This window comes from Zosterops lateralis (assembly GCF_965231275.1).
Source record: "Zosterops lateralis genome assembly, chromosome: 1".
Taxonomy (NCBI): Eukaryota; Metazoa; Chordata; class Aves; order Passeriformes; family Zosteropidae; genus Zosterops; species Zosterops lateralis.
The window spans coordinates 124,461,483-124,474,979 of record NC_139762.1 but is presented as its reverse complement, the minus strand read 5'-3'; positions in this window follow the sequence as shown (position 1 = coordinate 124,474,979).

Below are 13,497 nucleotides of genomic sequence, written 5' to 3'. Positions count from 1 at the left end.
TAGGGTTTTTTACAACCCATTTACCAAAGAAGGAGTAAAACCAGAAAAAAAAAAAATTATGCTCATCTCATATCAGGAGAAAATTGTTGCCAGAGCAGGAACATAGAAAATAAAGAACAATCAGATTTACAAGATCATAGCGAAGCTGTAAAAACTGGGCAACGCTGCTGGGGGAAATTGTAATACAGGGAGGAAGGAAAAATAGGCAAAAGGAGACAAGCTGAAAAGCTAATGGTTATAAGCAAAGTTTTTTACAGGCCTAAACACATAAAAGAATTAATTTTTTCAATTTTCCTTAAATGTATCTGCAGAGATAAACTCAGAAGTGACAGCAAGGGAAAACATAAGAAATGTCCTGGATACATGGGGAGATATACCAGTGGGAGATTTGCAGTTTACTCAGATTTTGATAACCTGGGACATTCAGGTTGTAAATTATTTGAAAAAAAACTTCTCATTAATTCTTCCTTAATTGCTTCCCTCTAAGGGCTGTTCCCAATCTCCTATCCTCTTGCCATGGTTTTGCTGCAATGTCATTTTCCCGCCACCTGTAGCTCCTAAGGAAGTCTAATTGTCACTTCACAGCACTACATTTAAGATTCCCAATCTCATTACCAGCTTCTTCAGGAACTCCCTCTCTCTCCCTGTTCCCAGAAATGAGACCTGCATGGAAAGAGCACTTCTATGAAACAGCTGTCATTGGAAAAGGAGTGCTGTCCTTCCACCATCACTAAAGCCCACACCCCCAGGTATTCAATTTTTTCTAACTTCACTGAAATTTATATCCAAAATCCAACCCCCTAATACTTTCAACTTGGCTCTCCTTTATTTGTTCCTTTATGAACCATGCCACTCTGCCTTCCAATATGATATATAAACTGCAAAATAAAACCTAAGTGAAGTCACCTCTGCTTCAGGTGAGGGCAGGTAACATTCTGTGCACCACATCAGCTGCAACATGTGTGCTGCTCTGGCAGAGCTGCAGCTGAGCAAAGCTCAGCTTATCTGATCTCACTCATCTTTACTCTCTGACTCTTGACAAACATAGTGTTTAGCAAGGACACTGTGCAGGTAGGTAGTAACACTGGAATGGGAAGAAGTTCTTAAGGACATGCACCACCTATGGCCGCACTCAGTAAAGCTGAATTTCTGTGTCCCCTGATAAGTATCAATGTGCTTGCAGTTTCAGTCAGCTCTCAGTTCCAGCTCTGACATAAGCAACAAAGAAACAAACTAGGTTTTTTCAGGAATTTTGCATGTTTTAATTGTATCTCATCTGGAGAGCAACTCCCTGACTTCATGTAATTTCAAATGAAGAAATTGGTGAAGTATCATCCATTCCTTTTCTAGTTGAATATTTGTCTTTCTTTCAAGGTATGACCTCAATTCCAGTGATATATTTAGTAACTGTTAGATTTGCTTTCATGGATTTCCATTTCTGTTGAAAGTATCTGCCTTAGGTAAGAAACACGTAATCATACTTAGGGTTATTCTGCAGCAAGCAAAGCATCTACCATATATAGATATCTTTTTGCTAATTGTGCCACCAAACTCAGGCTGGGCCCCATATTTCAAGTTTTCGATCTCTCTCTTAATCTGGGAACAACAATTCATTTTGCTGAATTTTGAATTAGTCAAGGTTGTAGCTTTTAACCTATTTCCACCCATGTCACACTTTTTAGCCAAACATACCAGAAAGGAGACTCATGGGGAAACTTCAGAGCCTTGTATAGAACCATTAGAAATTTCCCATTTTTACATTTCTGAACAGTATGACCCAATAACCATCATTCAAATAATAATGGAAAATTGGAGTCAGATTTCTGCTTTTACTTACTCTCTGAGGAAGTAATTAATGGACAAACACATAGAAGAGTCAAGCAATAGAATATGTGAGGCATTTGCCGTCTCTCAGCGTAAATTCAAAGGATCCTTGAGATGAGGCAGAAGTTACATCCATTCAGTCTCGAGCCAATCCCAGACACCTTCACCAGGAGATGTGTGTGTGTCAGCAGGGTCTTTGACCACAGTGGAACATTTTGCCTACAGCAAGCGTAATTAGCTGAAATTGTTGTTAACCATAAGTACAGTCTATGGGTAATGTACCTTAGAAGATGATATGAAATTGTCATAACCAGCCTATCTGCTATCCTTTCAAGTTCAAGGAGTCTTCTCAGAATAGTGATTTCTAGAGATATAGACACTCTCAACAATTGGAAAGGAAACTTGAATAACTTTTTCACTTACTGTTTTATATTAACAAGAGCAGTTTAGGAAATGATGGACTCAGTTCTTAGCCCACTAGAGATGTCCATTTAATAGGAAATCCCATTTCAAAAAGATGAGTTCTCAGGCAAATGGAGTAGAACAAAAAACATTGCAGGCAAAGTCACAGGACCAGTAGGTGTTTCAGAGTTGCAGTACCTGAAATACCTTGTTCTTATACTGTCCAAATAGATGGAATAATGTGAAATAAAACTGGACTTGGAGAGGAATGATAGTACTTAGCACAAAAACATACAAACAACTTCTCTGAAGAAGGATTGAAAAGACTGGGATTTCTTTTTCCTCTGAAAGTAAAAGAAGTAATGAATAAAAATATCTAAAATATTTTAAAAATGCTGCAAGATATCTCTCTTTCTAATTCTTTTCTCCATCACTGAAATAGAGTAAATATTCTCTAGACTATTTATCTGGAGTTTCAGAAGAAGAAAAAAAGCACAGCTAAAAACTTGGAAGTCTTCACAAATACTCCTTCTAAAAGAGATTATGGATTCAGCAGAAAACACTCATGATGAAGTTTTGATAACCTTTAAAATAGCCCATTGATACTGAAAGATATTATATATATGAGTGACATAATAATCAGGACCAGGGATGATACTTTCATTTCTATCCACAACATCTACTTGCCTCGCTGTTAATGCAGCCAATATGCCCCAATCACCTTGTTGCAGATTATTCTCAGCCAGTGAAGTGATTGTCCTTCAGAATTACACTCACATGCCACATTAGTTCCAAAGGATTTCATGATTATTGATGTTGTTATCATGGGAATCAGGAAAAAGCTGTTGTCAGTGGAATCTGGCACACATGCAGAGGTTGTAGCAGTATTATTTCTGTAAGAAATGGATTTTTCTACTGAAATATTTATGCTACTGCCTTTCACAGTGTGAGCACAGCTCTAATACATCTGTGAATGTGTATGTACTGGAGAACAGCACAGTCTCTTTCCCTGTGGGGGAATAGATACACTAAGATAAGACCTTTATCCTTTTGTATCTACATCCTCACAAGAATGTAATTAAGCAGTGCAATCTCTTTGCAATGAATTGTACATCAATATCTAAGCTTATTAACTACTGCAGAACTGGAAAAGTGTTGCTATTATCCAAAACATGCTCATAGACACAAATATATTCAACTAGAAAATGATTCACTAGTTTGTCACTCTGGTGTATAAAAGCTTAGTATCAGAATTAGTGAGAATATGTTACCTGGTGGCATTGATTATATCATTTAGAAAGAGCTCTGAGGATTTAAATAAATAGGATTTGCATATAACAATCACTTTCAATTGTCCAATAGAGAAAAAAAAAGTACATATTAATCTTTGAGTTGTTTCCCTAAGCTATAAAAGTTGTTTATATATTAACATGTATTTACAGGTTTTCCCTTGCTACTGTCAACAATAGGCAAATATATTGCTCAGCATCTTAGTTTGCACCACTTGTTTTGTTCATGGTGCACTGCTGCCCCACATCTCATTTTAATACTTGCACTTATTCTGTAAAAAATATTTGCATCAAGTGCAGATGCCCTTAACTAATAATTAGCAGTGCAATTTGGTAAAGACATGGAAGAAAAAAAAATAACAAGTAGCCATCAAATTTTCAATTCATCAGTAAAGTTTGAGAAAACACAAAATTATCTTGTCTGGCCACACTGATGTTCAAGATATTGGAGATCTGTTTACAAGTTTACTTCATTTGTTTTGCATGACCTTCAGAAAACATCAGTTCTGTGTGTTAGTGGTGAACCTCAGCATTATTTCCCCATTAGTTACATGGTTCAGTCATCTACCACACTCATAGATGTAAAATAACTCGAGCTGGAATGGACCAACCAGGAGCATCATGCCAAATCCTTTGACACCTGGGATTAATGACAGGTGAGGCTGGTCACAGGAAGTAGCTCAGTCCTCAAGCCCTGAAACAGATTTTACCTATTCGGTCTGGAGGATGTGATAGTCATTGTCTATTGTTTTAATCTCTCACCTATAAGGCAAAAATACTTTTTTCTCCTAACATTTGCTTACCTTCATTAGGCCCTGTTTAGTTTCAGAGGTTAATGCGCTGGTATGAGTTAATCTAAGCTAATGGTGGTTTAAAATGTCTGGAGGCTTTGTCTATATATCACATTGCTTATAACTTTTATTTTCACATAGTTTTCTGTGTAAGGTAATCATTAACTGGTCGTGTCAATTAATAGATTTGGTAAAATACATGGTGCCCATCTGTAAAGGAATTTCAAGCTTTGGATTCTCTGTAAAAACAGAGCTATTGAGCTCTCAATGGCAGAATCCATTTGTCTTTTTGATGCTTTCAGAAATTAGGCAAAAAATCAAAAATAAAATGTCTGAAACATTCTAAATTAGGGAAACAAGTTGACTCTAACTATCCAGCTTTCATCCTCCAGCCAATTACACTCCATTTCTGACTGGTTAAGTCAGGACTTTGCTGATTTCTTACAGAAATAAGAACTATATCTACTTTTTCATCTGATTGTGCAGGATTGACCACACACTTGTGCTCAATCTGCTTACGTTTACAGGTGGAAGTACAGACTTTGACATGTGAGGCTTTCCAAAGTAACAACACAACAATACCCATATATCAGCCTGGTTCCCTCAAATGCTTGGTTTTAAGAAAATAACTGTGAACAAGTGACATCTCTGTAGAAGCTGAACTATTTGAAGCAGAATGATGGGAAAAGAAATTCCCATTTTTTCAGTCAACTTTCACTTTCCAGACAACTTTCACTTCATAAAATACACATACACACAAAAAAAATCAACCCCTATAAATTCTGCACTCTTTCATTTACCAAAAAAAAAAAAAAAAAAAAAAAAGAGTTCCTGGAAAACTTCCTGGGACCCAGAGCTGCTTGCTGCTACTACCATGGGAGTACTACATTTAGCACTACTGACCTGTAGTGGTGTGTTGCCCAGTGCAGGAGTGCTGCCTCCCACATCATCCCAAAATCTGCAGGGTCCAGCGCTGTGGCACAGACCCTCAAGCTGCCTGGCCCAAGATAGATCTGCCCCTCACAGGAGCTGAGACCCTCTGGGTTATGAACCCCCTATCCTGTAACAGAGAACAGTTTTTCATTGTGTACCTTCATGTTTCTTTGATGCTACTTTTTGTACTTAAGGGCAGTCAGGAATTCTTTAGTTATAAATAAAAAATCAGTTACCAGAACACTACCTCGAAAACACATATTCCTCTAATAGAAATATAATTGTGTGGGGAAAAAAATTAATTGATTGACTGTTATAGTAAAAGGATTACCATAATGATAAGGATCAAGGTCTAAGATTGCAATTAGAAGTCTTGGTACACTAATTAAATTTTCCAGTTGGTCATAATATCATAAGTCCAAAATCATAATTGCTGCTTTACCACATATAATGTCTTTGGCTTATATATATATTCAATATAAAGATTAAAACAAAAAATGTCTGAAGATTTTGTCTATCACATTGCTTTGTGACTAACTTCTCATGGCTTGTAACATAAGGTAGACATTAAACAGCCTCACTTTGTGTATGAATCTGAGATTACTCTGTAGCTAAGGATGGATATCTGTTTGTCAAGGAATCATACAGCTCCATATAGTCTTCAATAAATATTTCCTACATTTTAATGGTTATTTGAAATCCTAAAAAAACTCAGATATTTTATTAGTTGCACTGTGAATGAACACTTAAGTCCTGAGATATTTTGCATCTGACTGTACAAATTGATAATGAATGTGGAATTTCTCATTCTAGAGTTACCATTAGTTATATATGTACTGTCCACTTCTGTACAGAATTTTTTGTGCAAGAACTAAAAATTTATTCTCTTGTTGTCTGGCAGAGATTTTGCTGTCATCACTGGCTGGTTAGTAAAGCCATTGATGATTTGCAAGAGTAGCAGAACACTAAAAATTCCCTGAGTTACACAAGTGGTGGAAATGAAAAACAAAATAAACAGAAAAATTAAGAAAAATAAAAATCAAGCTTATATCTCATTTAGAGTATGATTTCTGACATTTTATTTGTAATTAAAAAAACAAGCAAACAAACAAATTAAACACCAGAAAGTCTGTCCAGAAGAACAAAATAATAGTTACAAATATTTTAAATCAGTAGGTTATACTCATAGCAAAATTATAATAAATGAAGAGGTTGTTCTTTGTAAATTAAAGAGACCAGTCAGTCAAAAGAGAAGTGGGAATTAGTCAATAAAGCTAGACAGAAAATATTAGATACTTGTTAAAAAATATATTGAGAAACTAGTTCAACTGGCAAGAATAGAAGAATGAAAAAGATGAATATCTGACATAAGGTCCTGACCCTACAAATAGTTACACACAGTTCAGCTTCAACCATGACAACAATCAGCTGGATGAAATTTCAATAAATGCCTAAGTATTGGCCAAATCTGGAGGAAAATGGCAAAAAAACAATGAGAGACTGCATACACAACTAAAATGTAGTCAAAGAACTAATAAAAGGGATGACATAGACCAGCTTTAAAAAAGGGAAGTATTTCATGCATCAGAATTTAACTATCAAAAAAGTCTCCTTTTTTCTGCACTGTCCCCTTATTTTCTTTCCTGGTGCATGCTGGATTCAGGCTGCAGCAGGTGACCTGTCTTCCCCCTTGCAAGGCAGCAAATGTAATTTAGGCTGCTTTGTAAATAACAACAGCTGAAGGATTACCCAGCAGAAAAAAAGATAAATAATTTGATGGTAGTGCCTCAGATTCATAGCAAAATGAAGCAATTTCAAACAGCAACAGCTTCAGGACTGAACTGCCTATGGAAGACTGCTATTATTGTTAAAATTAGTAAACAGTTCTCCTACACTTTTTTGTTGTTTTTGCTGGCTTTGTTCCACCATACTTACATAATAATTCTTGTTCTTTTTTTTTTTTTTTAATAAAGCAAAAAACTCATCTGTTATCTGGATAGCACATACACCTCATCCACTCACAGGGGGCACACATACAGCTTTAGGAAAGTGCATGATAATCCATTTATAGAAAGCACCTCAGTCACTGCACTTAAATGCCATTTCAAGGAGGGACAAAGTTCACATCACAGTTACAGTGTCTCTTTTCTCTTGCCTTCCTTTCAAGCCACTGACTTAGCTTCTCATGTGTCTCTTGGTCTTTAAATCACTCCTTTTGCTATCACAGGAGATTCTGAATAGAGATGAGATTGAAGTATTTTTAGATAGTAAGCAAATCTTTGCAAGGACTCAGTTATTTCATGTTGCAGGGTTTCATGCAGACTTTTGGCTTTTCATTTATTTGATCTCACACACTCTGAGTTTTGCTTTGAAATTTAAGTTCAGACAAATTCAAAAATTCAAAGGAAAATTCATCTGGAAGTGTCAACACCCCCTCTACCATTGCAGCCAGGCTATATGAAAAAAGTAGATGTAACAGATTTCAATATTTGAACAGAAAAGCATAGTCCAGAGCTGGTTCACAATAAAATTTCACTAAGTGTTACCTTAATCTAAACCAAAGTTTGGGGGTCTGACTCCAGGACATATTGACCATTGGACTCCAACTACAATGGGTAATATTTTTTGCTTACTTCAAAACCTACTGAATTTTGTAATGAAGACCCTACATCCTTTAAATTTTCAAATGAAGTGAAACAGAGCAAGGTTTACACATTTTGAAGATAAGCACACACTGAGCCTTGACCTACAACCTGTCCTTGAACACTTCTAGGGATGGGACATCCACAATTTTTTTAGGCAACTTGTTCCAATGTCTCCCCACCATGACAATAACAAATTCCTCCCTAATATCTAACCTATATATCTTCTCTTTAATTTTATAGCCATTACTCCATGAATGATGAAAACGTTATTCTTGTGGAATCTTGAAGATTTCCTTTGTGCTCTGTTTGGAAGCCTACCCTTTCCCCTTGCTGTTCTCACCTTATTTTTTGAGATCTATTGTTATATTTCATGTCTGTAAGCTCTTGGAGGCAGCACCAGCTTTTTGATAGTTGATCTGTTCAGCACAAAGGAGTTGATGTGAAAGCAGCCTTTAGCTTTGGTACCATGACACAAATAACACGAATACATGGTGGAGCTGAATCTGCTGGATATGCCACATTTTAAAGGAATGTATTCAAACCTGAAAAGAATCCTCCATTTCCCTTTGAGGTTTTGCACTTGACTAAGATGTAGGAGAACCTCTCTCTCTATCTTCTGTTGTTGGCATTTCCAGCTGTTGTTCCTGGCTCTGCATTAAATTTAAACTCTGCCCCTCACTATCCAGTCCTAAGAAAAACCCTGAACTAGTAAAATTACTCTGCTTGATTTCTTTAATCTGGGTTTTTTTAACTTAGTGCCTCATTTCGCTTCCAGACACCACGACCACTCTTTGTCTGTGGCCTCATGTAAAGTGCTTGTGGATTTTTTCATGTATACCTGCAAATGGGTCAGCTCCAGCTGCCCTAATGCCTTTCTATGTCTGTTCCAGTGCTGTAGCTCCCACTTGGCTCTTCCCCATGCTGTATGCTGCTTCCTCAGACCTGCAGAGATTAAATGCATGCTACACTGCCAGCTGTTTTGAATGCTGACAAGTACACATGCTCACTATCCTTCTCCACAAAATTCAATGGCAAACTGGTGCCAAGGGTTTCAAATTCTTCTGGAATTGACTCTTGAATCTGGCCTCATTCATTCAGGATAGAGTATGGTGAATAATAGCAGCAGTTATTAACTACAGTCTTCAGAGTAACCTCCATTTACCAGGTCAGAGCTACAGCAAATGAATAAAAATAACAGATATGGAGTAAATGGTTTTGTTTGAAAGGTTGAGCTAATGCTCACACCACCTTTTTTCTTTACAGTAGGTATTGTCATTTAAGAGGAAAATCCAATTTTACTTTGGAAGGATGTTATTTCTCCTTCTGTTCCTGACAAGAAATGTTTTTAACTTGCTGCATGGAAAACATATAATGTCTACAGCATGGTACCTGTGACTCCTAGTGAAAATATCCAGCCCAGTCAAGCCTGCACAAATTTTCTGGAAATCAGAAAGAAAATTCTTTGAGGATAAGGATTGAAATTATTACACTTTTTTTCACAGAGCACAATAGGTTTACAGACGATTCTATACATTTAGGAAGTTAAAACTGTAAGACAATGAATATAAGCACTCAGTCTTCAGAAAAAAAAAAACACAATCACACATACTCCTCAGAAACAGAGTAATTTATTTCAACCTGTAAAGATGCATTGGTCATCTGTTTAATTTATTCTGCTGTAAATTCTTTCTGCTCAACAAACACTACCATATGGAGGTCCATAAAATGTAGAAAATTCTAGGCCAATACCAATGCTGTGAGCTTCCAATACTTTCTAAACATTTTGAAACAAATTTCTCCTAAGGTAAAATTTTTAAAAAGGTAACCAAGCCTTTGAAAATATACATGCCTACAGATAATTACTCACCTTAACCTCACACTTAGAGAAATAGAAATCCTATAGCTTCTATTTTGTGTATAGGGAAAATTCTCACAGAAAAAGAGGTCCATTTCTCTTACAAATAACCTAACAGTCCTCTTGGCTTGCAAAGAAGTTGGGGAAAAAACTCCAATAAAGTTGAAACCTCATGTGTATCTGGTACTAAATAATACTAATATATCTACCTATCTATCTTTTTCCACATTCTGTTTATATATTCTGGAGATTTTCTGGTTTTTGATTGCCAGAGGTCCAAGTAAAAACCCATCTGCTGAAGCCTCTGTATTCTGCATCTAACTGAAAATAACCATGGTTACAATGCCAAGTGCTAAGCATGAAATTGCAGGCTTTAGATGCAGCAAAAATGATATATTGGTGCTCTGGCATACACAGACACATCTGCACCAGATCCCGTATTTGTGTACTGAGAACAGACTGTTTACAAGATAAGGTGACTGACATCCTTAATTACAGATGCATACCTCTAGATAAAAGAAGATTATTATTTGCATAACCTGATTGCTTACTCGACTATTACACAGTGCTAGAGCTAATAAAAAAGGCTTTAATAACTTTGAGACCTAGTGGTAATTTTTTTTCCCAGTTTTTTGGTTTTTTTGAGGTTTGGTGGGGTTTTTTTTGGGTTTTTTGTTTGTTTGTTTGTTTGTTTGTTTGGGGGGAGGTGGAAGGCGTAGGATATATTTTCTTGCAAAAGAGATCTCTCCCATACGTATATAATTATAAATTAAATGGATATACATATCCATACATATCTGAAATCTGCAAAAGAAGACTGTGCAAGACATTTTGGGGTATAGGAGTTGAAGCAGAAAAGATTCTCTTAATTTTTCTAATCACTTGTCGGAGGTTTTCATGCCATAATTTAATACAAGCTTGTTATCCTATCACTTATAAATTAATTCTTTAGATATGACAGTTCTAGGAGAAAAAAAAATTAAAAAGGAGTAGGGAGATAGGACCAGGATTGCTTTAGGTTCTTTTTCCTAATTCTTTCCTGCAGTGTTTTGCTAATGAGATACGCAGTAAAATTACATCACTCATGAATTATTTAACAACATGCCCCCTGGAATTTCTACAGCTTGAGTTTAGATTACTTCTGAGCTCGAAATCAAGGCAGCTCTAGGCATTTTAGAATTCAGAAGATACAGAAACATGTACATGTTTTTCCACATCCATTATTTTTCAATAACTAGATTAATATTTTAACTTCAACTAGCTAGGGAAAGTAACATGTCTTTGGAATGACACCTGCAGAAAAGTGATCTGAACATGATGGCTGACTTTCCACTAAGATGTGGTATCAGATAAATTTCTGAAAGCGAGATGCAGAAATCCTCACACTGAAAAAATATCACTCTGATTTAATGAATAAGAAAGTGGGGCAATTTACGATGGAAGATTTGCCAACTAGACTAGAAATTAACAATGTCAATTATGTATGTAGCTGTATTTAGAGTCAGAAGTTCACTTACTAACTCCCATCCTCCCAAATTATAGACAATGTACCAATATTAAGTCACTAGTAGGTAAGCATTCAAGAAGCAGTGAGTTTGCTATCAGCAGCAGCCTCTAGGATGTTTCTTCCGGTTAGGAGTGGTCTCCATGGCAAGCTTGGATGCTTTATCAGCTAAACTAACTATGAAGTACACAATGGAAGAAAATGGCAAATTGAGATTCCCCAGTTGGGTGTCTTTATGTTTGGAATCTAACAAAACTAATGGAAAAATGCAACATAAAATTCAGAGAGGGCTCTACCTCATAACTACACCTCAGATGATTCACCTGCAAGCAGAAGAGCAGCTTGATAAAGATCAGTGACACATGAAGAAGGCAAAAAAACCCACATTTAGAAAGTTAAGCACTGCAGGTTTCCCTTGCTCAGTGCGGTTACAGAGCAGATTTTAGGGCCATGCTTTCCAACCACAAAGTGGCCTGAAAAAGTGGTTGATCCACTAAGAGGAAATTTCCTAATCTGAAGTTCTGGTCATTGGGATAGACTCCTCAAAAACCATCCAAATGCAGCCTGCCACTGCCTGCCAAGAGCAAAGACCCTCACACAAGCAGGGCCAGTTTGTGCAGGATGCAGCTTCCTTTGGCTGTCTGCTCTGGGTGTGCAGTGGGCAGGACCAGGGCAGGACCATCTCCCCCCAGTGATTGTGGCACTCGTGAGGCCACAGCTCAAATCCTGTGTTCAATCTTAGGCCCCTCACTACAAGAAGGATGTTAAAGTGCTGGAGTGAGTCCAAAGAAGGACAAAGGAGCTGGGGAAGGGTCTGGAGTGCAAGTTTTATGAGGAGTGGCTGAGAGAGCTGGAGTAGTTTAGCCTGGAGAAAAGGAGACTCAGGGGAGAACTTATTGCTCTCTACAACTGTCTGATGGTGGTGTAACAAAGTGGGTGTCCATTTCTTTTTCCAGGCAACAAGTGATAATCAAAAGAAAATAGCCTCTAGTCTTAACAGGGGAGGTTTAGATTGAATATTAGGAAAAGAATTTTGGTCTAAGAGCAAAGAATTGGAATAAGCTTCCTGGGGAACTGGTTGACTAAACATCACTGGAGGTATTTAAAAGATGTGTGGATACGGCACTTAGGGACATGGTTTAATGTTGGACTTGACAGTGCTGTGGTAACCTTAGAGGTCTTTTCCAGCCTAAATGATTCTATGATTCAATTAACTCTGTGGCCTGATTCCCTGCATTAGCTGCCATTCATGTTCACTGAGAGCTACAGAGGGCAACAACAAAAACTGTCATGAAGCAGCTCAACAGTTTGTTCATCCTTCTGCTCAGCTGAGGCTGCATCCTTTGGCTGTGCCCTGAAGAGAGGCAGTATAATACATATATACTCTCATTTTTCTATTGGTGAGCATATGCATAATCATACCCACACAGCAACACTATTTGTGGCATCAGAATCTGAGTACAGCCCTTAGCTTTCAGGTACACTGATGTGATGTGGAATATACCTAATCAACACAGGAAGCCACTTGCATAGGTGAAGATCAGATGCATGATCAGATGGTTTGAAGATGGTTCAAGCCAGAGACTGCTTCCCTAGCAGGCTATCTCAATGGCTGCAGATTGCACAGGGGAGAAAAGGTGTCTTCTCACATAAGTAAGACCTAAACCAGAAAGGCATCTCCTCCTTTCTGACAAATTTGGAGTGAAAAGGAAAGCAGAGAAGCCACAGAGCAGCTGATATAATGTGTTTCTTGTGCCCTAAATCCCAGCTGACATAGGCAGCTGTGAACTGCTCATTTCATTTTGGAGTCATCTTCAAAGTCATGGAACACAGATACAATGCATCTTAGAAGGCACCAAAGTACACATGCAGGACTTCCATGGAGATACTTTCATTCCTGAAGAGAAAAAATAATATTAGTCCTCTCCAGTGACTTCATGTTTACTTACTAAAAGAAAGGCACCTCACATAATCAAAGGGGTTAAAATGCCAAGATTGGCTTGACTGGGGCAGTGGGAAGACTTTGACAGGGACGAGACACTGTGACAAAGCCAATCACTTGTAGTTCTGTGTTCCTATAATGAGATAAAGTTAAAATCTAGTTTATTTTCTCTCCTAAAATTCATTAAAATCATTATCTTCTCTACCTTCACTATGTCAGCACTTTATTTCTATTCTTTATCCTTTATTCTTTATTAAAATAAAACCAATGGAACTTTATCCTGCAATTTTGTGTAGGATATTTTGTCCTATT